The sequence below is a fragment of the Panthera pardus genome, unplaced genomic scaffold, assembly GCF_024362965.1.
Source record: "Panthera pardus isolate Hobbes unplaced genomic scaffold, ASM2436296v1 HiC_scaffold_27, whole genome shotgun sequence".
NCBI classification, from domain to species: Eukaryota; Metazoa; Chordata; class Mammalia; order Carnivora; family Felidae; genus Panthera; species Panthera pardus.
This window is the reverse complement of record NW_026526843.1, coordinates 118,610,719-118,636,154: the sequence shown is the minus strand read 5'-3', so window position 1 is coordinate 118,636,154 and position 25,436 is coordinate 118,610,719.

Here is a 25,436-nt window from a genome sequence, read left to right as displayed (position 1 = left end):
CAATCCTATGGGGTCCAAATATGAGTTACAACCCTAATGATTCTGGTCTTATGGATCCTGACCTCATGTACTCTAGCTTTATGAATCAAACTCTGTGTGATTACAACCCTATGAACACAACACTATGGGTCCTACCTACGTGGTCCAATTCTGGAGTACAGCTCTTGGGATCTTAGTCCTAGGGTCCACAGGTCCAACCCCAGGGATTTGAGCCCTAGGAAACACAGCTCTGTAGACCCCTACTCTATGGGCCCCAGCCCTCCGGGTCCTAAGGCGATGGGTCCAACCCTAGAGATTCGATCCCTAGGAACCACAGCTCTGTAGACCCCTACTCTATGGGCCCCAGCCCTCCGGGTCCTAAGGCGATGGGTCCAACCCTAGAGATTCGATCCCTAGGAACCACAGCTCTGTAGACCCCACCCTATGGGCCCCAGCCCTCTGGGTCCTAAGGCTATGGGTCCAACCCTGTGAATTGCACCCTATAGTTCTATAGCCCCTATAGTCCCACCCTATAGACTTATGAGTCTCAGGTCTATGGGTGCCTCTCCCAGAGCCCTTCTGAAATGTCCAGCTACTCACTGGGGCATAACATGGTGCCATAAACCCTCATGGCCTCCAAGGGATATGTCATCGTCCCCAGAGTCCTTCCTCCAAGAGCATAAAGAGTGCCCTGACCCCCCATCACTTCTCAGCTCTCCCGAGGCTCATGCATCCAGAAGGTTTGGCAAGAGACGTTTGTTTCCCCTCCCATGTTCCTTGCACACGGTGCCCCGGGAGCAGCCCTGGGTCTCCCATCATGCCTTGAGGCAAAATGCAAATTAAATACGAAATAAGCCAGCGTGGGAGTCCCATTTGCCAATATCAAGTACATTAACATGTTGGGGGAAAAAAAAAGGTGAGGCCAACCTTCTGTAGCCGAAAGACATTCTGTGAGCATCCCGTCAGGAAGGATGTGGGTCGCTCACCAAGCCCCAACACCACTCATTACAAAAAAAAAAAAACAAACCAGCGAATAAAGTCCCCCAACATTTTACCGCAGTTTCATGCGTATCCCTTCCGGTGAGTAAAACACACATTTTCAGGGGACCTGAAGTGACTTTCGGAGGCTGGGGACAGCAACAAAGAGGAAAGGGTATCATCCAGGACCGTATGGAGCAAGGCAGGTGGGTCCCAAGCCACGACCAGGTGCGGCCAGATGGGCAAGCTTCCCAAAGTCTTTGCTCTCATTGCCCATGAATTTTTCTTAAATTCCCAACAAAAAATGTACTGTCGTAACCATTTTCCTTTCGTAACGTTCTGTTTATTTATTTTGGGAGAGAGAGAGGGAGGGAGGGAGGGAGTATGTGAACAGGGGAGGGGCTGAGAGAGGGAGACACAGAGACAGAGAGACAGAGAGAGAGAAGTCCAAGCAGGCTCCGGGCTGTCAGCACACAGCCCGACGCGGGGCTCGAACTCACGAAAAGTGAGTGAAAAGTAGGTGAAAAGTGCCCCAGTCACTCAACCCAAGAGGAAGAACCCTTCAGTCCGTGCAGCCTCATAGGTGTCTATGCGGGCAGGGCTTATGTGCTCAAGGCATACAGCAGGAGCATCTTTCTTGCTGAGCACCGCCTGCTGTGTGACCCCTGGCGTGCGTCCTGCGGAGCGGGAATGCTGCCCTTGTCGTGGGCAGCAAGGAAGCCGGGCTTTCCCGACACACAGTGTGTCTACCCTCCCATCCTATTTGGAACGTTCATGCATGCTGGTCCGTTTCACCGCCGACCGCTGTCCCGTCGCGTGGACCCCCACGGTGTTCATCCCTTCACCCGTCAGTGCGCATCGGGGTTGAGGCCACCCTGTTGGGCTGTTGGAGATGTATTAGCCAGGGATCTCCAGACAGAGAGCACGTTTTCGGTCTATTGATGCCCTCAACTGATTAGACGAGGCCCACCACAGACAGCCGTCCGCGTCATCAAGTCCAACGAATCAAAATGCGACTCTCTTCCGGAAACATTCTCCCGGGCACACCCAGAAATCACGTGTGACCACCTATGTGGGCGCCCTGAGGCCCAGTGAAGGTGACACACACAGTTAGAATCAAGCCTCACAGCGAATCATGTCTGTAGGAAGCTGCCCGGACAAGTTTCTGTTTGGGCTTTGGTGCCCTCGGGTAGAGACAACACTGCCCTCCCCGCACCCCAACATCAGCTGCCGGTCGAGGGCCCCGTCCGGGCTTCCCATGACCCGCCCGCCAGGCTCAACAACTCACTGGGAAGACTGACAAAAGTCAGGACAATATGTTAGTGACATTTATAGATTATTTATTATAAAGCTTCCAACGTTATTTATGTACTTGTTTATTTTGTAAAAATTTTATAATGTTTATTTATCGTTGAGAGAAGGAGAGACCGAGTGTGAGCGGGGGAGGGGCAGAGAGCGAGACAGAAGGGGACACAGAACGGGAGGCAGGTTCCAGGCTCTGAGCTGTCGGCTGTCGCCGTTCGTGAGCTCGAGCCCCGCGCGGGCTGTGTGCCCACAGCTCGGAGCCTGGGGCCTGCTTCCCATTCTGTCTCCCTCTGTCTCTGCCCCTGCCCCGCTTGTGCTCTCTCTCTCTCCCTCTGTCTCAACAATAAATAAACATTAAAAAAGAGAAAAAAGAAATGAGGCATTTCCATTTTCAACCATAAAGACTCTTTTGATGAAAAACGGGTAAGACAAGCCACGCACATACCGCGCACAAGTTCACCACGACCCTCGTCCTACAAAGACGCATTTGCACCTCCCTAGGCCCCCAGTGCGCCCTCACGGGCCCGATTACCCGCTTTGGTGGGATTCGGGGGAGGACAAGGGCCTCCCAGGCTACCCCCCGCGCCCCCACGTGCGTGTTCTGATCCGTCAGTATTGAGCACGGACGCACGAGGTGGCCTTCACATTCCTATTCTGAGCCAACGGCACATCTGTGCGTCGCTCAATGCGACAGGTCAGGGGAAGCGTTGGCCAGGGCGCGAGGGTGCGAGGCGCACAGCCCAATGGGCGCACCTCCCCCAGCCGCTCCGAGGGCCGTTAACCGCCTCTCCGCGTAGCCGGCAAGAGGCCAAGGCTCGGTCACCCGCCCCCGCGGAAACGTGGGTCCTGCATTCAGCGCCTCGCTGGTCCGCGGGAGACGCGCCCGTGGCAAATCAGGCCTCGGAAGCGATCTGTGCCTCTTAAGATACGCACATCCCCTTGGCGGCTGCGAGCGTCCCCCAGGGATGGTTTAGCACAAACGGCGTTTGCATACATTGGGCGGCGCGGGCTGACTTCTCCCTCACGCGTGACGACAGGCACTCAGCAGCCCAGAGGCTCTCGGAGGAGCCCGGGCCACGGGAACCACCGCGCGAGCGGACGGGGTCATTGGCCGCGAAGAGGGCGGGCGGGCGGCGCGCGTTGACGGCCGGACGGGGGATGGTTTCCAACCGGGGAAGGTGGGGACGAGGTGTCGTCGTGCGGGGACCACACGCTCCCTCCCGGAACCTGGGGAGGAAGGTGGTGATCGCAGGCGCTCCGCAGCTCGCTGCTCCCTGAGGAACTTTTTCACGTCCCTGACTTCCGACTGCGGAGACGTGTGGCCGCGACTCTGGGGGCTACGAAGTGACCACCGACACCCTGAAGAGTTCAGTTCAAACTCGTCCACCACTTGCCCCGGGCATTTGCCGATGTTGAAAGGGGTTTGAGCGCAGCCATGGGGACAGTGGGAACCGTGAACGCACCACAAAGCTGGCAAAGCTTGAGGTCCGAAGGGCCCCCCCGCTCCGTGATCCCAGGCCCCCTCGGCCCGAGCGGCTGCAGGTGGGTCTGGGAACTGTTTTCCCCGGGACGCAGACGACCGGCTCTACAGGAGACGGTTCCTTAACATAAGTCCGTCCCAGAGACCACGTGGGATAGACTTATACCGAGAAGGACTCTGACCTCCAGAGCTCCCGGCCCTGGTGCGCCTGGCAGATTTGCTTTGTGTGCGTGTGTGTGTGTGTGTGTGTGTGTGTGTTTCCTCCCGTCCTGGTGTCTAAAACACGTCTGCTTGATTTCACGTCCTGAGCGGGCGCCCGGCTGCCCTGTCCTGTGGTCACGTCACGGTGCCCGGGACGGCCGTGAGGGCCAGGACAGGGATGCCGTGAACCACCACTCAGAGGGGCAGCTGGCAAGGACCGCAGACCCCGTGCTGGGCAGCAGGGGGCGGGTGCAGATGCATGACCAGGTCCTGGAAGGTTCTAGAAACACACAACAGCCAGTGCAGTGAGCCCTGGCAGCATCCAGAGGGAGGACGGATGTCTGGAGACGACACGGCCACACGCCCCCGTCCTTGAGGGCCACGCACAGGCCCACGGGTCCCACCCGCGGTCACCACCTTACCTTCTCCGGATACATCGGTGGCCCCGAGATGATCCCACGACAAAGCAGGAAACACGGAGACCCACAGCTGCTGCTCGTGAGCAGGGTTTTGCAGGGTGAATAGGAGTTTGCCACGCAGCCACACCTCCGATCCTCCTTGGGGATGGGGGGGCCCTCGGGTCTCAGCGCTCCCCCCCGGACACGCTGCCTTCTCACCCCTGCGACATACACAACGGTCACCTCTGAGATTCAGCAACAGGGACAAACGCTGCCCAAAACAGCACCCCGCTCCGTACCCCTCTTGCCAGGGCTCTTAGGGCCCGTTTGCCACAAGTTCGGTCCTGGACGGAGGCCGGAAAGGCGGCCGCCTCCCCCAGGGGCCCCCACAAGACCGGCCGAGCCTCCACGCCGGATGGTGTGGGAGGGGGCTCCTCCAGTCCAGGGCCCCCGTCTCCTCTGCCACATTATTGGCGACTCAGGTTCTGGATTTTGCTTGAACGTTAAAGAAAAAAAACACACACACACACACACAGAGCCCCGCTGGACGAGGCGTTTAATGAAAACAGAGACGCAGCCCCGCACAGGCAACGTGCTAATAAGGACCAGATGGCCCGACACGACCCAAACCCTCTTTCTTATTATTGGAAAACGGGACCCACAAAGGCAGTCTGTAAGTTGGTTCATAAGGACTTAATTTTGCCCGGCAATAACAGGGCCATTAAATCTGCTTAGAGCAGGGATTACTAGGAACCGGGAAGGGTTTATGCCGCGGCCCCACCGCCCCGCCTGCCCCACGGCACGGCTCGCAGAGACCCCAAAGCGGGGACCACGTCGGGAAACCCGCTACCCCTCAGCCCGCTGCCCCCGCGGACGCTTCAGACCTAAACCCACACTCAGGACGGGAGGCAGATTCACACGTGCCGAGCCGGGGGTCACGGGGGGGCCCACGGACGGATGAACCCTCATCCCGTGTCCCCGAGTCAAGGCGCCTCCTGCCCCCTCTCCTGCGTGTGCCCTCCTCCCTTTCCGGGGGCAGAGGTTCGGGACGGGACAAAGAAACCCAGAGTGGCTCTCCTTCTCCTCTTTTGTGTAAAAAGGAGGTTACATTTACATAACATAAAATTGGCCGGTTTTTCGTGTTTATTTCATTTTTGCGAGAGAGGGGGAGACACGGAATCGGAAGCAGGCTCCAGGCTCCGAGCTGTCGGCACAGATCCCCACGCGGGGGCTCGAACCCACGGACCGCGAGATCGTGACCTGGGCCGAAGTCGGACGCCCAATGGACTGAGCCACCCAGATGCCCCCAAAGTCGGCCGTTTGAAAGCACAATTCTGGGACCCTGGACACATTCACAACGTTGTGCAATCAATCACCGCTTGCCTCCAGTTCCAGAACATTCTCATCCCCCCAAAGGAGACCTGTCCCCATGAGCACTTGGTCTCCGTCCTCCTCCCCCAGCCCCCGGCAACCCCTAACGTGCCTTCCGTCTATGCATTTGCGTCCTTGGGAGACTTTATTAAATGGAATCACACACCGTCTTTTTGCGTGTGGCCTTTTCTGCTCAGTATCACGTTTTCCAGGCGATATCGTGCTTTTCTCCACACACCGCGAGCAAACGCACGCAGAAGGTCCCGACACTGATGGCTTCTGCAGCCGGTGAGTAGCCAGAGGCGGACTTCAGGCGGGGCTGGCTCAAGGTGCGGCGAGGAAGGGCTGGAAGGGGTTCTAGGGGGTCTGCAGGCTGTCTTACCCTCACGCTGCTTCAGGGAGTCACAGCCCTGCGGGGGAAGCTCGTGTCCCCAACGCCCCGGGTGCCGGATGTGAGCCCGTAAGTTTCATCGTATTCTTGCATCCGGTTCCATCTTGTTTAAGACGAATGACGCGAAGCATCTAGAAGAAACATCACACAATGTAAGGGAAGTGGGGGGGGGTCACCTGTCTGAGAAAATGCTCACATTTTTCTACCGGCTGAGAAAGGCACACGGGACGGTGGGGGCCGCTCACGGGAAGGGACGGGCAAGCCGTTCGGACCTCTGGAGGGATGCTCGTGTGCACTCGTGACCCCAGCGGCACAGAGGCCAGTCCCACCGCCGACTTTTGAGGAACCGCGAGACCCTTTTGCACAGTGCGCAACCCCACCAACAGTACACGAGGCTTCCTTTCCCTCCACACCCTCCCCATTCAGGTCCATTCAGGCCTTCTGCCCGTTTTAAAACGAGTTTTTTTTTTCCAGTTGACTTGCTTGAATGTCTTATACAGTGCAGATAATCATCCTTGACCAAAAATAAATAAAAGATAAGTACCTGTGTGAATGGCAAAGTATTAACTAAGCTTGTGTTGGTCAGATTTCACAATATACACACGTTGTTGGTCAACTACATCTCCATAAAACCTGGGTGGGGGTGGGGGTGGGGGACAATTATATCTCAATAAAACCCAGGGGGGGAGGGTCAGTGAGCTTGAACAAGGAACATGGGGTCTAACGGGACAGAGATGGCCTGGTAGAGTGTCACTGGATGGGACATTCTCTGCAGACGTCACCGCACGCCCCCAGCATCACCAGGAATGCTCGTCAGAGGGAGGACAAACGTCCCCATCACGATTGGGTCACTGCTGGGGCAGCCGAGCGCCCTGTGCCAACCTGAGCTCTGACGGCTGGACCCCGTCCGGGGGAAGGGGCAGGACCCCATAAGCCCTCCAGCGGCCCCAGGACCCTTTGCGGCCGTGAAATCTCGGCCACTTCACATTTATGGTATTCTCATACTTGAGGGCAATTAAATAAAACATTTACAAGCCGTCCATAAAGAGTTTAAAACTCTTGGGCAAAAGCCCGAGAATTAAGCCACATTCGCCTTGGCAGGAAAGCTGGAAATGACTTAATGCCGTCCCTCAAACCACCTAGTGAGCCGGCCACAGTCGCCCAGGTGAACTCGCGGGGGGGGGGACCCCCAGCGCTCCTGGGGGCACGGCTGGGCCACATTCGCGGGCCTGGCAGGGATGGACCGTCACCCCCCCAGGAGGGGACCCCAAGGTTTTCCAGGATGGCAGCACCTTCTGGGACCTGCAGGAGAGCCCCCTGGGGCCACCGTCCCCAACACTGGGGAGGACCAGGATTCTTTCCTGCTTTCTTCTTTAGTGTTTAGTTACTGATTTTGAAAGAGAGACAGAGACGGAGGGAGGGAGGGAGGGAGGGAGCGAGCATCGGAGGGGCAGAGGGAGAGGGAGACAGAGAATCCCAAGCAGGCTCCGGGCTGTCAGCACAGAGCCCGACGCGGGGCTCGAACCCACAAACCGCGAGATTGTGACCTGAGCCCAAGTCGGACGCTCAACGGACTGAGCCCCCCCAGGCTCCTCTCTACTTTGTTTCTTTTTTTCTTTTGCCAATGAGACTGGTCTGAAGACAGCATGTCATCGAGGTCTGCATTTGTCCATCACGAACCGTGCGTCACAGCCCTATTCTAAAATAATAACCTTCTGAAAATAAAATAAAAATAAAGTAAATAAAATAAAATAAAATAATACAATAAAATAAAAACCCCTGAAAATAAAATAAAATAAAATAAATAATACCCTCTGACAATAAAATAAAATCCCCTGAAAATAAAATAAAATAATAACCCTCTAGGTTGATGGGGGTGGGAGGGAGGGGAGGGTGGGTGATGGGTATTGAGGAGGGCACCTTTTGGGATGAGCACTGGGTGTTGTATGGAAACCAATTTGACAATAAACTTCATATATTGAAAAAAAAAAAAAAACAGAACCAGTTCTGGAGATAAAGATACTTTAGAGTTACAGGAAACAATGCAGATTTAGGTCCTAAATTTAGATTTGACTAAGAATCCAATAAAGAAGATTATCACCAGAAAAATAAATAAATAAATAAAATAATAACCCTCTGAAAATAAAATAAAAATAAACAAAATAAAATAAATTAAAATAATAAAATAAAATAAAAACCCCTGAAAATAAAATGAAATAAAATAAAATAAAATAAATAATACCCTCTGACAATAAAGTAAAATCCCCTGAAAATAAAATAAAATAAAATAAAAACCCTGTGAAAATAAAATAAAATCATAACCCTCTGAAAATAAAATAAAATAGTAACATTCTTAAAACAAAAGAAAACGAAAGAAAACAGTAACCCTCTGGGAGAAATCCACCGTCCAGAGCCAGCAGGAAGGACCCATCCACTATGCACTTTCCACCCAAGGGACGTCACAGAGCCACCAAAGCAAACACATGTCTGCGACGCCGTGGACCTGAACCCTCCCGGTTTTCCATGGAACATTCGTTCTGACACATAACGCTGCCCACAGTATAGACCTTTTCCGTAAAGTGAGACGCACTTAACACAGAGACGTGCGCTGACTCAGGGTAGCAAACAGAGACACGGATGTCGGACGGCACGACTGTGTTAGATCGCGTTAGACAATTAAAAGTAACCAGGACTCAACAGAACCACAGGGTTGTATTCGAGTTTTGATTTTTTTAAAGATATTTATTTATTTTTGACAGAGAGAGAGACAAAGCATGAGCGGGGGAGGGGCAGAGGGAGAGGGAGACACAGACTCCAAAGCAGGCTCCAGGTTCTGAGCTGTGAGCGCAGAGCCTGATGCAGGGGTTGAACTCACGAACGGTGAGATCATGACCTAAGTCTCACTTCACCAACTGAGCCCCCCAGGCACCCCCGTATTTGAGTATCGAAAACACTAAAATGTACACAGAAGCTGACATACGTAAATGTGGAAACCAGTTGTCACAAGCCCAGGGGCCTAATTTCCATTTCCAAGCCCCCAGGGACTAATTAAAACAACAACCATACTAAGATGGGCCCTGGCTTCTGGCATTTGGTTTGTGGGGACAAATGGGAACATGTCTGTTCGATTTAGACTTCACCAAATCTTCTGCTTTTTGCCCCAGATCCTGTGTCTCCCCGGGTAACCTCAGCATCTCGGCTGTTTGGATGTTCTGTGCTTTTCCCGTTAGATGTTCCCCACACCCACACTTTTAGCACATTTGCGACCGCTGCCCCATCTGCATGAACTCTCCCCAGGGTTGCCTGGCAAACTCCTATTCACCCTGCAAAACCCTGCTCACCCTACCCCTCCTGAGTCACCTTGATCGTCCTGCACAAACCAACCTCAGCGTTTCCTCCTGTCGTATGTGCATAACAATTGCTCTCTAGAGTTTGCAAAAGGAGGGCGCCCTCCAGCCACGCTGGGCAGCCTCGCTCAGCTTAGACACATTGTTGCATTTTCAGCAAAGAGCTGCCAGGCTAAATGCTGCTTTCCAGGTGCATGTGTCTCCTGCTGGTGGGACACGGGCCGCTTAGACGGCCCCTTGGAGAATTTGCCCAGGGCCGCCTGGGGCGAAAGGCTGCACAGAAAACCCAACCAGGAGACACATCGCCTCCGCCCACGGTGGCACAAATGCCCCGGCCAAACCAGGCGATGGCAAAGTATCTGATAAGGTCTGCAAACCTCTGTTTCTCTCTTCGCCGGTTCCTCAACTCAGATTTCCCCAGAGACCATCCGAGGCCACAGAAATGAACGCCCCCCGGCCCCCCCCTCCCGTACCAGGCCCCCCCCCCCCACGCCGCTGCTCCCCCCAAACTCCTCGACTCCTAATTGGGCAACAATAAAACTCGGCATTCCAGTCTCTGATTACAGACCCGCACTTCATCTCATTCTGTTATTACGTTGCGAATGTGTCCTTACAGGAAACCGCACACTTGAGAACTTACACACGAGTCCGTCGGAGTGAAATGTGTTTCAGGTTAGAGGGTCTAAGGAGCCAGCGGAACACCCCCCCCCCCCTCCTCTGCAATCGCTGGCTCAGAATTGTAACAAAACTGCGATCTCGCTGGCTCAGAATTGTAACAAAACTGCCATCGCTGGCTCAGAATTGTAACAAAACTCAGCAGAAAGCACTCGGACGGAGGCGTCCTTTCAAAGCCTCAGTGACGCGGCCACATAAATCGTGCCGGGCACGAAAATAGGTAAATAACACGTACTAAACTGACCGCACTTTCCAAGAGGCGATTGTGGCCGGTTGGGGGTTGGGCTCCGGGTCCTATGACATGGAGGGAACAAAGCAACGGCCGGTCGAGCGCCTAGGACGCCAGCCTGTGCCTGAAACGCCAGAACATTCTGCAGAAAATCCTGTGGTCCGAGGTCCCGAGGGCCGACGCGCAGGGAGTCTGGTCAGCGTTTGCTTCTGAACGGTCCTTGCTGACTCTCTCCTCCCCCCCAGGACCTAAAATGCAGCGTTTTGACACTTTCCAAGTGCACAGGTTGCCGGCATTTAGGACGCTCACCCTGCTGTGCAAACCCCGCCAGCTCAATGTACTTCCAGAACATTCCTATCATCCCACAGGCACCCCTGTCCCTATTAGGAGGTGGGCCCCAGCCCCCCCCCCCCCCCCGGGCCTTGGGAACCCCTAGGACTGCCCCCCACCCTCACCCCGACCCGGGAACCCTTAGGACTGCAGGCCTTGGCCTACCCGGGACATGTTGCAGGAACAGAGAGGGTGGGTCTCCCTCCTCTGGGGCTCCCATCCGTCAACACGGCAGGAAGACCCTCCCCCGAATGCCGTTTCATTGTACGGGAGTCTCAGTGACCACTAAGTGCCCCCTGTGCACCTTCCCGCCTGGCCTGCCCCCAGCCTTCTCCCTCCGCCGTGGCTCCTGCTGGACACACGCATGTCTGTGCTGCCCCAGGCCTCTGGGTCTCTGTCTCCTTCCCACCAACACACACACCAGCCACCTGCTCATGAATCAGATCCCCTTCTGTTTCCTGTGCCCATGGGAAGGGCACCTCCTGATCCGGTGAAGAAAACACACTCCAGTCTTGTGTTTTCACAGATAATTGGGGGGCGGGGGATGGGACCGGTTTGAGTAACTCTTTACAGGGGGCTGTTGGCCGAATGCACACAGGGGGAAACGGCTGGTGTCAGTGTCCTGGGGCAGCTGTCAGAATGAGCACACATAGAGGGAGAGGGTACAACAACAGGGACGGACAGGACCACTGAGATCCAGGCAGGGCAGGGCTGCTGAGATCCAGGCAGGGAAGGGCTGCTGAGATCCAGGAGGGGCAGGGCCACTGACATCCAGGCAGGGCAGGACCCCTGAGATCCAGGTGGGGCAGGACTGCTGATATCCAGGTAGGGAAGGGCCCCTGAGATCCAGGAGGGTCAGGACCACTGAGATCCAGGAGGATCAGGACCCCGGAGATCCAGGCAGGGCATGGCCGCTGAGATCCAGGCAGGGGAGGGCCCCTGAGATCCAGGAGGGTCAGGACCACTGAGATCCAGGCAGGGGAGGGCCCCTGACATCCAGGGGGGCAGGGCCGCTGAGATCCAGGCAGGGCAAGACCGCTGAGATCCAGGCAGGGCAGGGCCACTGAGATCCAGGCAGCTCTGGGCCTCTGAGATCCAGGAAGAACAGGACCGCTGAGATCCAGGCGGGACAGGGCCACTGAGATCCAGGCAGGGCAGGGCCGCTGAGATCCAGGCAGGGCAGGGCCACTGAGATCCAGGCAGGGAAGGGCCCCTGAGATCCAGGCAGGAAGGACCAGTGAGATCCAGGGGGGGCAGGACCTGAATGGACTGAGCCACCCAGGAGTCCCATCAATAGACATACTGATGAGATCATTTCACGGTTTATCCTGAGGAAACACAATGTACCTGCGACACTGAAAATCAGTGAACCGTCGTGATCCCCACACAGACCTTGATGTTGGACGTTTCGATTTGGTGCCCGGAGCTCAGAGGAGGGAACAGACTGTGGGTCAGCTGGGCTATAACCCTCATAGAACCCACTTGGCAGGGGTGAGAGAGCAACTCACATTTGGTTGTGATCGATCCCCCGCATTCATTAATCACAGATTCTCAAAGGTATTGACTGACAGTCCATACGACCCAGAAAAAAAAAAAATAAAATGTAGTTTAAAAGGCACCAGATAAAAACGTATTAAATATTTAAATGCACTTGTAAGGCCACTCTGGTTTTAAAACAAACCTACGTAAAACAGCTGCATTGTTAAAACGAGTAAGGAAAGACCTCAATCTTTGAAAACTCCTGTCGGTCTTTTTTTTTTTTTTTTTTTTCATGCAGAAAACAACCATCGCCTTTTATTATTTCTGTCTGCGTCTTTGTAAGACGGGATTCTTCTGAACAGGTCTGAGTTTCCAGGACGCGGGAAAAAAAGGGATCATGTACCAGGAGGAAAAGAGAGAGAGAGAGAGAGATCATAAAACAGGCAAGAATTGTCGAGGAAAGAAGGAAAAAAACGGACTGAAAACACAGTGTCTATGACAGGAGAGACCACTCAGCAGGAGAGCCCGGGATGGAGAGGTGGAGGGGCGGCCGGCACAGACCGTGGGCTCTAAGTGATTATAAACACATGTTCTGGGGGCCGAAGGAAGCCTGTGAACGGGGGTCGGGGGGGGACTGCAATCCCAAGGACTGTTGCACAGGCAGGCACGTCGGGGCATTCGACAGCAGATGCCTCGGGACTTGAAAGGGTTTCCAAGGCGTTGCTTAAGTGCGTAGGGACCCGTGAGTGATTGCACAAAGGGTCGGTGGCACAGAAATTGGAAAGAAAAGGGGCCTGGAAAAGAATGCACGCAGGCTTTCAGCTGCCCGTGAAGAGGTGATTTATGGGCGACACCATAAAACCCAAGACCCGTATGTCTTCTCGGGCCCAAGAGAAATAGCCTGGGATTTTCACACCCCCTCGCTGTGCCCCGAGAGGGCAGAAATACGGGCAGGAGGCATGCTTTCTTTCCCCGGGGGTTTGGGGTGGGAGCCTTCCGAGCGGTTCCCCAAGGAATGTCGATCCGCGAGCACGGACCTCACTCAGGTAAGCACAGAGGTGCACCAAAGTCAGCACGGGAATGTCAGGCAGCAATGCCTGCGGAGACGGACTCTGGAGCCCAGCCCGGTGCCCTGCGTCAGATCCCCTCGCGCACGTCTGGTCAACTTGCATGCAGTGACCTCAGATGTCCTGTCCTGCCAGCATGGTGGTCGGGAGAAATCACGGAGACCGGGGTGACTGCTTCCTCCTCCTGCTGACAAAGCCCACGTGGTCATGCAGCGATGCAGGTGGGGACGTTCACGCAATCCACCCGCGTAGAGAAGCAAACATACACAGGCATCGCCGTCCCCTCGCGTGGGGGGATGTCTGGCCTCACAGTCACAAAGCGGCTGCTGCAGCTCCGGACATCATGCCCTCCGCATGGAATTCTGCACAGCAAGGATGGGCCTGAGCACAACGGAGCGTCCTCTCCTGGGATGGGGCCGGCCACCGAAAGCAAATCGGCTTCATATTAAGGAAGGAGAAAGGGAATGTTTTGATAAGAGGGAAAGAGAATGGCTGACATGAAGGGGAAATACGGGGGCGCCTGGGTGGCTCAGTCGGTGAAGCGTCCGACTTCGGCTCAGGTCGTGATCTCACGGTTCGTGAGTTCGAGCCCCGCGTCAGGCTCTGTGCTCACAGCTCGGAGCCTGCTTGGGATTCTCTCTGTCTCTATCTCTGTCTCTGTCTCTCTGTCTCTCTTCCCGTCCCCTGATTGTGCTCTGTGTCTCTCGAAATAAATAAATATCCATTAAGAAAAATTTCTAGCACAAGCTTCGTTTTTCATGAGTGGCTCTCATCACGTCCAGAAAAGTTGGATATTTTCCTTTCCATGCGGGGTGGCCACTGGGCTGAGCGGACACGACCGGGCATCCACAGCCGTTTGTCTGTGACTCAGCCCTCACTTGCCAACTGCTTGTCCCGCCAGGCGGAGTCCTGACCGCGGCTGGGAGTTCACACGCACCGTGATCTCTGATGCTACGTGGCTCTGGACAAATCACCCCCCACCACGCGTCTGAGCCTCGCTCTCCTTTTGCAAAACGTCGATTGCTTCGTTGCACTTGTGTTCGACCATCCAAAGGAAAAAGTTACATATGGGCTGGAAACTTGTCGCACAGAAGAAACCTCCCCACCCCCCGAAGAGTGTAACTTGTTAATATTGTAACTTTGGGTGCAGGTGCGCCTTGCAGGCGGCAATGTATATTAAATTAAAAAGAATCGCAGGGAAACGATATTAAACACTCAGCTCTCCGTGGTCACAGGCCACATTTGAAGTATTGTAGAGCCACGTGTGGCTAGCGGCCAGCCTACTGGGTGTTGCGGAGGTGAAACATCCCTTCAAGTGTTTATTGGCAGAAAAAGAAAGACATTAACAATTCCCGTTATTGCAGAAAGTTCTGTGTAGCCAGGAGCCCGCTCGTCCCGCAAGGTGGGACGTCGAGCCCCAGGTACCGGCGAGGAAACAACATCCTTCAGGGGAGTCTGTGTTTCCTGAAGGAAACTTCATCCGGGCTCGGTTCCGGAGCAGGTCCACACGGACTCCCTCCCGAGGAGAAACAACGATTGTGCGCGGGAATCCGAAAGGAGGCGTGGGGACGCCAGCCGAAGGGGGCCGGGGGCGGGGGTGGGGGGCGGAATTTTGCATCCAGCCATTTTAAGGTATATAGTCTTGTATTGCCTGTCATGTCTGTGAGGGGCACAGACTAATTATGTAAGACAGACACACGTCAGTACAGCCACGAACACGTATCCATGTACGAAGGTGTGCGGATGGACAGTTTATTCTTCAAGAACACAGCCATCTGGCTAACAGAAGAATCCAAAGCATTCAGGGCAATAAGATGAGCGGGTTAAAAACCCACGTTTGAGTTTCCTGGAAAATCACCTACGTGGGTCGCTTTTTAAAAACTACGGCTTTCTTTTTGGAGAGGGGTTTCAGGCTCACAGACAAAGGGGAGGCAGGTGCAGGCAGCCCCGGATCCAGCCGAACACCGACCAGGGGACCGTGGCCGCAGCCTGATGAACAGGAGGCCACACAGATTCGTTCATAGGACACGCAGACGCCCACAGACAAACAGACGCGAAATGCCATTCCACACGTCACGCGGAAACCTGTGCAAAAGCCAGAGGAAAGAATTCGCAAAGCTGCTGCCACAGCCTGAGACTCCTGCCTACTTGGTCACTCGTGGTTCGGGCAGAGCCTAAGAAGCTGGCGAGACACCCAGGATATGAGCCACAGGACGAAGGAGGCTCCTGCCACGGGGGTCTGTACGGTTCTGAGATGTTACAAAGTAATGTGTCTTTGATAACATCATCTCCCTCTCTCTGCCCCTCCCCTGCACATGCTCTGCCCTCTCTGTGTCTCAAAAATAAATAAATGTTAACACAATATATATATAGGCACACTTTTAAATAAGTATATACTTAATTTATATATTTAAATATGTAAATATTTAATATATATGAAATATGTAATATATAAATTAATATATACATTAAGATAATATAATATATAATATGATTATATTATTAATATATATAAATATATAAAATTATTTATAAAATAATTTATAAATAAATTTATAAGTAAAGTTATAAAAAATATAAAATAATATATATAAATATATAAAATATATAAAATATTTATAAATATATAAAATGTATGTATACTTATATTTATATTTATAATATATTTATTACATAAATATATATTTATTATTAAATATACATTATTAACATATATTTATTATGTATTTATTATATATTATTATATAAACATAAATATTTATAAATATATATAATATTATATATTTATGAATATAAATATAATATAAATATAAATTATAAACACAATATAATATCTTTAATATATAATATAAATTATATATTAATTCAATTTATACATTTATTTATTTAAAAAAATTTTTTAATGTTTATTTATTTTTGAGACCGAGAGAGACAGAGCATGAACGGGGGAGGGTCAGAGAGAGAGACGGAGACACAGAATCCGAAATAGGCTCCAGGCTCCGAGCTGTCACCACAGAGCTCGACGCGGGGCTCGATCTCACGGACCACGAGATCGTGACCTGAGCCAAAGTTGGACGCTTAACCGACTGAGCCACCCAGGCGCCCCTCAATTTATACATTTAAATATATATATATTTAAGCCTGTGCTTCTGGAGACAGAGACGCAACATATGTATTGTTTTGCGGCTGATTTATGACACTAAATAACGCTTTATGGTCGCTTGAGTACTTCTCACTCGGAAACACGTTTCACAAACCACCCAGGGCACATAGAAGTCACAGGCAAAGGAAGACAAAACACAGCCCTACGGTTTTGGAGAGGCTGGAGGCCGCAGGGGACTCAGGACGACTGCTTTGGGGTTTCTTGTGGTGGCGGGGGGGGGGGACCCACAACCCCGTGTTTTATAGGATTCCTAACAGGACTGGTGGAATCATCCCACGCAGATTTCCCAGAACCCGTTTTGGAAAGCAGCACGGTCCGTGGCCTTATTCTTGCTGGCCACATGGGCCCCTGTTACAAGGATGTCATTCAACCTGGATGGACCTCCAGGATTGTCTGCGAAGCGACATAAGCCAGACACAAAAGCCAAATTCTGTATGATTCCACTCATGCCGAGTCCCTGGACGCGTCAAATTCATAGGAGCAGACTGCAAAATAATGCTCAGGGAACCTGTAAGGAGAATACGAAGCCACGACAGAACATAGGTAGACCTTACATATGTATATTCGTAAAAGAAATCTCTGGTGATGAGTTTCGAGCGACAAACTCCAGCCCCGAGCTCCCTACCAGCCAAAGAGAAAGAGGAAATAAGATGAGTTTAAAAAGTTCACATGGCGTAAGAGAAAAATAAATTCACCTTAAGAGAAACAAACAAAAATTCATAGGGACAGAAAGTGCATGGTGGGGGCCGAGGGCTGGGGTTAGGGACGGGCAGTTAGTGTCTCATGAGGACAGCATTCCAGTTTGGGAAGGTGGAAAGTTCTGGGGACGGATGGCAGGGTGGTTGTACAACAGTGTGAATGTGCCTGATGTCACCGAGCTGCGCATTAAAAACGGTTAAGGTGGTAAAGTTTATGTTGCGTGTATTTTACCGCAACAGAAAATATTGAAAAAAAAATAGCTTTTGTACTTTAAAGAAATTAACAATTGGAAAAAAACCATAAATGTCAGTTTTGCAGTTTGGGAAAAAACTTCATCAACGAACTAAAATCCTCACTTACTCAACAACAACAAAAAAAGGAAATCTTGCAGTTTGCGTCCTGTTTCAGAATTTTATTTGAAACCCAAAGGAAAATGCCAAATGGCCACACGGAAGCATGGCAATGGGTCATGTTGAACTCGAAGCCACAGCGGGGCCCGGGTTTACTGATTTCAAAGCCGCGGAAATGCGGGAACGTGGGGGTCCAAGGGCTCGACACAAGGTGCTCAGAAGAGACAACATCAACTTCTCCCTGCTGTCTGAGGACGCCCACGCACCCCGCATCCCAGCCTAGAGAGTCACTCTGCCTGGGGTCCCCCATGCACCCCACAGCCCAGCCTGGAGGTGTCTGACTCTGCCCGGGGTCCCCCATGCACCTCACAGTGCAGCCTGCAGGCGTCTGACTCTGCCCGGGGTCCCCCATGCACCTCACAGTGCAGCCTGCAGGTGTCTGACTCTATCTGGGGTCCCCCATGCACCCCACAACCCAGCCTGGAGGGTCTGATTATCTCCAGGGTCCCCCATGCACCCCACAACCCAGCCTGGAGGTGTCTGACTCTGTCCGGGGTTCCCCAGGCACCCCACACCCCCGATCAGCAGGTGTCTGATTCGATCTGGGGTCCCCCATGCACCCCACAACCCAGCCTGTAGGGTCTGATTATGTCCAGGGTCCCCCATGCACCCCACAACCCAGCCTGGAGGTGTCTGACTCTGCCCGGGGTCCCCCATGCACCCCATAGCCCAGTCTGCAGGTGCCTGACTCTGTCTGGGGTCCCCCATGCACCCCACAGCCCAGTCTGCAGGTGTCTGACTGTCTGGGGTCCCCCATGCACCCCACAACCCAGCCTGCAGGTGTCTGACTCTGTCCGGGGTCCCCCAGGCACCCCATACCCCAATCAGCAGGTGTCTGATTCTATCTGGGGTCCCCCATGCACCCCACAACCCAGCCTGTAGGGTCTGATTATGTCCAGGGTCCCCCATGCACCCCACAACCCAGCCTGCAGGTGTCTGACTCTGTCCGGGGTCCCCCATGCACCCCAGAGCCCAGCCTAGAGAGGGTCTGCCCGGGAACCCCCATGCACTCCCAATCACGACCGCCCTCTGGGGAGGAACGAGGCGAAGCGGGGACCCAGTTCCCTTCCCTGTTTTCTGGCCTCGGGCTCCAGCAGGGGTGGGACGGTCAGGCTGGACGCCCGCCGGGCAGGGAGGCCGCGGGCTGGGCTCCCCCTGCACCAGGTGACAGATCTGCTCTGGGCGCCAAGGGGCGGAAGGGTTCGGGGTCGGGGGCTGGTGCACACACACCTGGGGACTCAGGGCTCTCAACGGCAGGTGCCCCCATCCCCAGTCCCGGGTGTCTTACCTCTCCCCAACGGGGCCCCCGCCTTGCTTGTCTGGTGACCAGTGATCGTGCAGCAACGCGCGCGCCCTGGACCGCGAGGGTCACGTCCTGCTCCGCCCGCCGCCCCCGCCGCCTCTGTCGCCGCCGCGGGACCTCCGACCGGACTCTTGGCCAGGCCAGACGCGCCCCCCGCAGCCGCCGTGGCGGGAGGTGCGGCGCGCACAGCCCGCTGCCGGGGTTAGCTGTGTTCCAACGAGCCGCTGGTCAGTTACGGGTCCGGCTGGGCAGGCTTGCTTTGCGGGGCGCCCACGTCCGTGGAGGGGACCCACGGCACCTGCGTCCTGCCCCGTTTGCGTCTCTGCGCCGTGCGTCCGCGGCCCACCTGCTCTCCAGCGGGGTCTTAAGCGCAGCGCACGGCGAACGGAGCCAAGACGGCGCGTCCCGCACGTCCCGGCGTCGGTGGAGGCGCGGGTGTGGTGCCCAAGGCTTCCACGGGCGGACGGCGGGCTCCGCGTTCCAGAGAAGGTGTGCGATCTCCCCGCGGAGCCAAGTGGCCTCGGGCTTGGCTGCGACATAAGCCTGCCATGTTCCGGCTCCAGACCTCCCAGCTCCGGCCTTGGGGCGGCTCCCGGGACAGCCCGAGGGGCCCCGGCCCCTCTGTCACTTGGCGCCCAGAGCAGATCCGTCACCTGGTGCAGGGGGAGCCCAGCCCGCTGCCTCCCTGACCGTCCCCCTCCCTCACCCCCACTTCTGCCCGTGCATCCTCTCCACGGATGAGCGTCCGGGGCTGGTGTTACGTCGCGAAAGTCAAGGGTCCGAGGTGGGAGCCGTGCCTCCCCGGGGCGGGTGTGCAGACGAGCCCGAACGCGGGGGCCTGATTTGGGGGTGCCTGGGGCTGGTAAGCACACAGCCCTCCCGGGAGGCACACGATGGAGAGGGTGGGAGGGAGCCCATCCGTGCGTGGTGGGAAAGGACCTGGTGAAGGAGGCCGTGTGCAGACAAGGCCAGGCTCGCGGCCAGCGGGCGACCCCACGGCCCAGCCTTGACGTGCCCGGAGACAAAAGTGTTTCCTGCGTCCGGAGACTGACGTGGACCGAGGCCAGAGCGGGGCTCAGAGGAGTGAGCTCGTCCCCCCACCCCCAAGTGACCCCCGTGGCAGGAACACTGACTCCGGGCTCTGCACAGTGACGAGCAGGGCCTCCCAAAGCCACCCGGTCACTTACTCGGGACCGCAGCCCCTCTGCGCTCACGCCCTGTCTCTCTCTCTCTCTCTCTCTCTCAAAAATAGAAACAGTCAAAACATTTTAAAAGAGTCCCGCTTCCTCCCCGACCTGTCACCCCCGACTGCTGCATCCGAGGGACGGCAGACGCCTCACGGGGCCTCCCTCCTCCCCGTGGTTTCTGGGGACTGGGCCGTGGCCTCTGCACGCACGGATTTCCGCGTCCCTGAGCCTCTCCGAGGCGCAAACACCCGGGTGTGAGTGAGACCCCCAGCTCTGGCCGGATGAGCCCCCCAGTCCCCAGCACTGGGAGCTTGTTCCTGTATCACAGGGACCAGATACCTCCCCCTGCCCCCCACCCCCCTGCCCCCACCCCCGGTCCGAAACGTACGGGGTTGTGTGACAATTTAAGGCATAAGTGCTCTGCTCCGTGATGCAGTTAATGGACTGCATCACCGCTCTGCTTGGGGACCGAGGGGGCAGCGGAGCATTGAACGGGTCCCGACACCGGCTCCTGGAATGTCACCCTAAGCCCTTTCCTGGCAGATGCGTCTGTGCTTAGCTGCGGTGTGGACACAGACAAGCCAGGAGGTCTAAACAACGTGATTGACCGTGGGCTCACTGGGTCACCTTGTATCCGCTTAAAGTATCTGCTTGAAGCCCTCACGGGCTGGAGGCTGAGGTCAGCCACACGCGGGGTTGGGGGGCGGTCAGCCATGCCTTCGTCACTGACCCCAACAGAACCCTGGTCACCAAAGCAATGTTCTCCAAGACCTGGCCTCCTGGTCTGACCCCCAAGGGGCAGGGGAGCCAGAGGGACGAGTGGGGTCAGCGGGAGGGAGGGTGGGCAGACCAGAGCTCCACGGCAAGACCTCAGGTGCCACAGGGCACCTCCCATGATCCTTTGGCAACCTGGGGTAGACGTGACTCAGAGAGATTTCTCCTGGCCACCCCCCCACCCCCGTCTGCCCCTTCTGCACGGTGGGGGCTCAGGAGCCGGTCACGCCCACGTTCGTGTGGTTCCCCGTGGAATGTCTGATACCCACCACTCATAGTAAGGTCCCCAAGGCTACGGAACGTGGGAAGAGTGTGTGAATGTGTCCATGCGTCTGTTTCCAAGTCATCCAACTCACCAACAAGTTGCAGACTTCTGTGACCGACTTCGGCTCAGCTCACGATCTCACGTTCGTGGGTTCGGCTCAGCTCACGATCTCACGGGTCGTGGGTTCGAGCCCCGCGTCGGGCTCTGCGCTGACGGCTCGGAGCCTGGAGCTGCTTCGGATCCTGTGTCTCCCTCTCTCCCTGCCTCTCCCCTGCTTGCCCTCTGTGTGTGTCTGTTGTTGGCTGTAGGAGGCACCGTCATGAGCCCCCTGAGGAACTGAGGTAACACGTGTCTACACATTGTGGGCTGCATTTGTGACATCGTTTTCCCCGCAGAGCAGAGACCCGTGAATCTGGAGCTCTGCTGTTCTGGCACTTTCCGCTCCCGTTTACGGATCGCCCCTTGGGTGCTCAAAGGAGTCCTCTATGCAGATGTATTTCACAGTTAATTCTCCCCCCGCCCCCCATGGAGCCTCTTGGAAGATATTCTGCAGCCTGCCAGGTGGGACCGAGAGCATCGGAGGGCTTTGTCAGCGGAGAAATGCCTCCCTTGTGTGGTTGCAAGTTACCCCAGGATGTGGCCATGACCACAGCTGTCCGGGCCCCAGAAGAAAGAACACGGGCCCCTCCCTGAGCCCCAGTGGCTTGTCTCTAATGAAGAGGTGGCTCGTCCAATGGCCTCAGACGGGTCCTGGGCAGCGGGGCAGAGAACACAGGAAACCGCACGACTTTGTTCTCTCGGGTAACCCGAGGTGCTGTGGACACAGGCTGACTTCCATCCACACAGGCAGAAGCTCCTCTGATGCCTCTTGGCTGTGTGTCTGCCAGGCCTGCTTCCTGCCCAGACCCTGGGTGACGGGTTTTCTTTGGCTCTGGTGCCGAACCTGTGACTCACCGGCTCGTGCATCCACACGCGGCTGGAGGGGAGGTGTTGCAAGGCTGGATAAAGTGACCAGAACGACTCCTGTCGCTTTTGGCCACCGTGGTTCTCTTGCACAACCCTCTCCATCCCCAGAGATCACAAGGCACCAACTCGCTGTCCAAAGTGAATGGGTCTGTCCTGATGTTAGCCTGCCTCCAGTTGTGGAGGCCAGAGTCTGAGACCCAGGCGGGGAAGGGCCACTGAGATCCAGGAGGGGCAGGGCTGCTAAGATCCAGGCAGGGCTTCTGAGATCCAGGAGGGGCAGGACCGCTGAGACCCAGGCAGGGAAAGGCCGCTGAGATCCAGGCAGGGCAGGGCCGCTGAGATCCAAGCAGGGCAGGGCCGCTGAGATCCAGATAGGGCAGGGCTGCTGAGATCCAGGCAGGGCAGGGCCACTGGGATCCAGGAGGGGCAGGGCTGCTAAGATCCAGGCAGGGCTTCTGAGTTCCAGGAGGGGCAGGACCGCTGAGACCCAGGCAGGGAAAGGCCGCTGAGATCCAGGCAGGGCAGGACCACTGAGATCCAAGCAGGGCAGGGCCGCTGAGATCCAGATAGGGCAGGGCTGCTGAGATCCAGGCAGGGCAGGGCCACTGGGATCCAGGAGGGGCAGGACCACTGAGATCCAGGCAGGGCAGGGCCGCTGACATCTAGGAGGGGCAGGATCAGTGAGATCCGGGGGGGTGGGGAGGGGGGACAGGACCACTGAGATCGAGACGGGGCCGGGCCGCTGAGATCCAGGCAGGTTGGGCTACTCAGTTCCAGGCGGGACAGGGCCCCGCTCCCTCCAGAGGCTCCAGGGGAGGGTCCTTCCTGCCTCTTCCAGCTTCTGGGGCTCCAGGCATCCCTGGGCTCGTGGCCGCATCCCTCCCGTCTGTACCCCCGGCTTCACGTGGCTTCTCCTCTGTCTGGGTCTCCTGTTGTGTCTCTCACAAGGAGCCCTGTCATTGGATTCAGGGCCCCCCTCCTCCAGGATGGCTCATCTCAGACCCTTCACTCCATCACATCTGCAAAGACCCTGTTTCCAAATAACTGTCCGTTCACAGCCTCTGGGGTTGAGGACAAGGATGTATCTTTGGGGCCACCACTGAGCACCCTCCTTGCAGCTGCAGGGTGGACCCTGGTGTCTCTTTCACATTCTCTAGGTGACTGTCCTCGGCCATGGAGCCGGTCAGTGGACCCCAGCCACACCCCCAGATGGCCTCAGGCAGGTGGCACTGGGGACCATCCAGTGCTGGTCTCCTTCTGGGCCCCTTTGTCCGGAGGACACAGCAAACACCTCACACCTCACTGGACGCTCACCCGAGTGCCCCAAGTGGAGACCAGCCAGAGTCCTGCCCACATGCATGGGCCCCAAAGGGAATTCGCAGCGACAGGGCCCCCCTCTGGTATCATAGAGTCCCCGGCAAGCAGGGAAGTGTTTGGAGGCTGGTGTCGCCCTTCACAAGTGAGATGGTCTTACGGAATTGGCCCCCGATGTCTCGCGGCTGGTGTTCGGCCAAGCCAACCGAGGACGTGTCTCAGGCACAAAGGAGTGGCTGTTAACCTTTCCTTTAAAGAAGGAAACGTCTCGTCCTATCGGAAGGGAACAAGTTTATGCACACGGCCCCCACGACCAGGCGGTCCCTTAATGTTTTCACTTGAGTCACCGCGATGTTTGAAAACACCCAGCCTGTCACGGGGCAAACGGCTGTGGATTTAAGCATAATAAATTGGAGCACGGCGCTGTGTCTGTTGATGGAATCGCTCATCGGAGGTGCTGGACGTGAGACGGGCTCATCTACAGGACACAGAGCGGGTGGCTGATGAAAACGGGGGCTCCCGGGGCCCCGAGTCCTAAAGATGCACTGAAACGAGAAATGAAATTTCTCCCTTCGCTCTCATGCCTGGACAGGAGGCAGAGTTCTCTACCCCTCTGTGGCTGGGACGGGCAAGTTTCTTTGCACGCGTTTGTCATTTAAAATATGTTCCGTTCGCATGTAGTTTAAAGAAAGCATTTCATGGGGCGCCCGGGGGGCTCATTCGGTGAAGCATCCGACTCTGGCTCAGGTCATGATCTCACGGTTCGTGAGTTCGAGCCCCACATCGGGCTCTGTGCTGACAGCTCGGAGCCTGGAGCCTGCTTCCGATTCTGTGTCTCTCTCTCTCTGCCCCTCCCCTGTTCATGCTCTGTCTCTCTCTCTCTCAAAAATAAATAAACATTAAAAAAATTTAAGAAAAAGAGAAAGGATCTTAGATCTTGTCTAAAAGTATGAATGGCCAAGGTAGGTTTCTCTCTCTTTCTCTGTCTCTCAAATAAATAAACATTTAAAAAAATTTAAAGGAAGGATTTCAAGCTGGACTGTATGATCTTTGGTCGAAATAGAGATTAAAAGCATTGGAAAAGCACTCTTTGCTTCTGATGTAACGGCCTGTGGTTTCTACCATTTTCAAGACTGAGGCTAATTATTTAGTCAGTGCTGATGGACCTTAAATGTATGCCCTTTTAGGGAAGCGTTAGCTGTGTTTTTCTCGGGTGTCTGTGAGGAATTCTTTATTCCAACCACATCAGTGAATATTCGTGGCTTCTAACTATTGCTATTAGAAAGATCTGCCAGGGTTTTAACGGATGGCCAGGTCATTTTGGTTTTGTTTTGTTTTTACTTAAGAACAATTCTCGGGGCGCCTGGGTGGCTCAGTCGGTTAAGCGTCTGACTTCGGCTCAGGTCATGATCTCACGGTCCGTGAGTTTGAGCCTCACGTCGGGCTCTGTGCTGACAGCTCAGAGCCTGGAGTCTGTTTCAGATTCTGGGTCTCCCTCTCTTTCTGATCCTCCCCCGTTCATGGTCTGTCTCTCTCGGTCTGAAAAATAAATAAACGTTAAAAAAAATAAAAAAAAAATAACAATTCTTATGCTGGGCAGTGGGGTGTCTCGATTTTGTCTCACCTTATACCCTGATGTACGGTCGAGGGAAGGGAATGTAGGACGTGTGGAAAAGGTGCCGCAATCCCAGGCTTGCTGAGCCAGAGTCTGAATACAGAGGGTCCCAGACTCAGTGCATATGGTTGCTCCTAAGAGCTGTTTGTGGGGTGTATCCTTGGCGGTTCTGGAGGGCAGAAGTCCAAAATGGGTCTCACGGCCCTGACACCAAGATGTCGGGAGGGGAGAACCTGTCTCTTCCCCTTCTCCACCTTCTGGAAGCCACCTGAGTCCCCAGGCTCCTGGCTGTTCCTGTGGTTGGATCCCAGCACCTTCCAATCTCCGGGCGTCACCTCACTTTTGGCTGCCCACTTTCTCCGTAACAGGTGACCGCCCCCCCCCCCCCCCCGCCTTAGCCTGTGTCTTAGGAGGACCCTTATTTCCACTCAGAAAATCAGGATGATCTCCCACCTCAAAGCCATCAACATCTGCCTCCTGGCTCTTAGATGGTCATCCTGCCATTTTGGT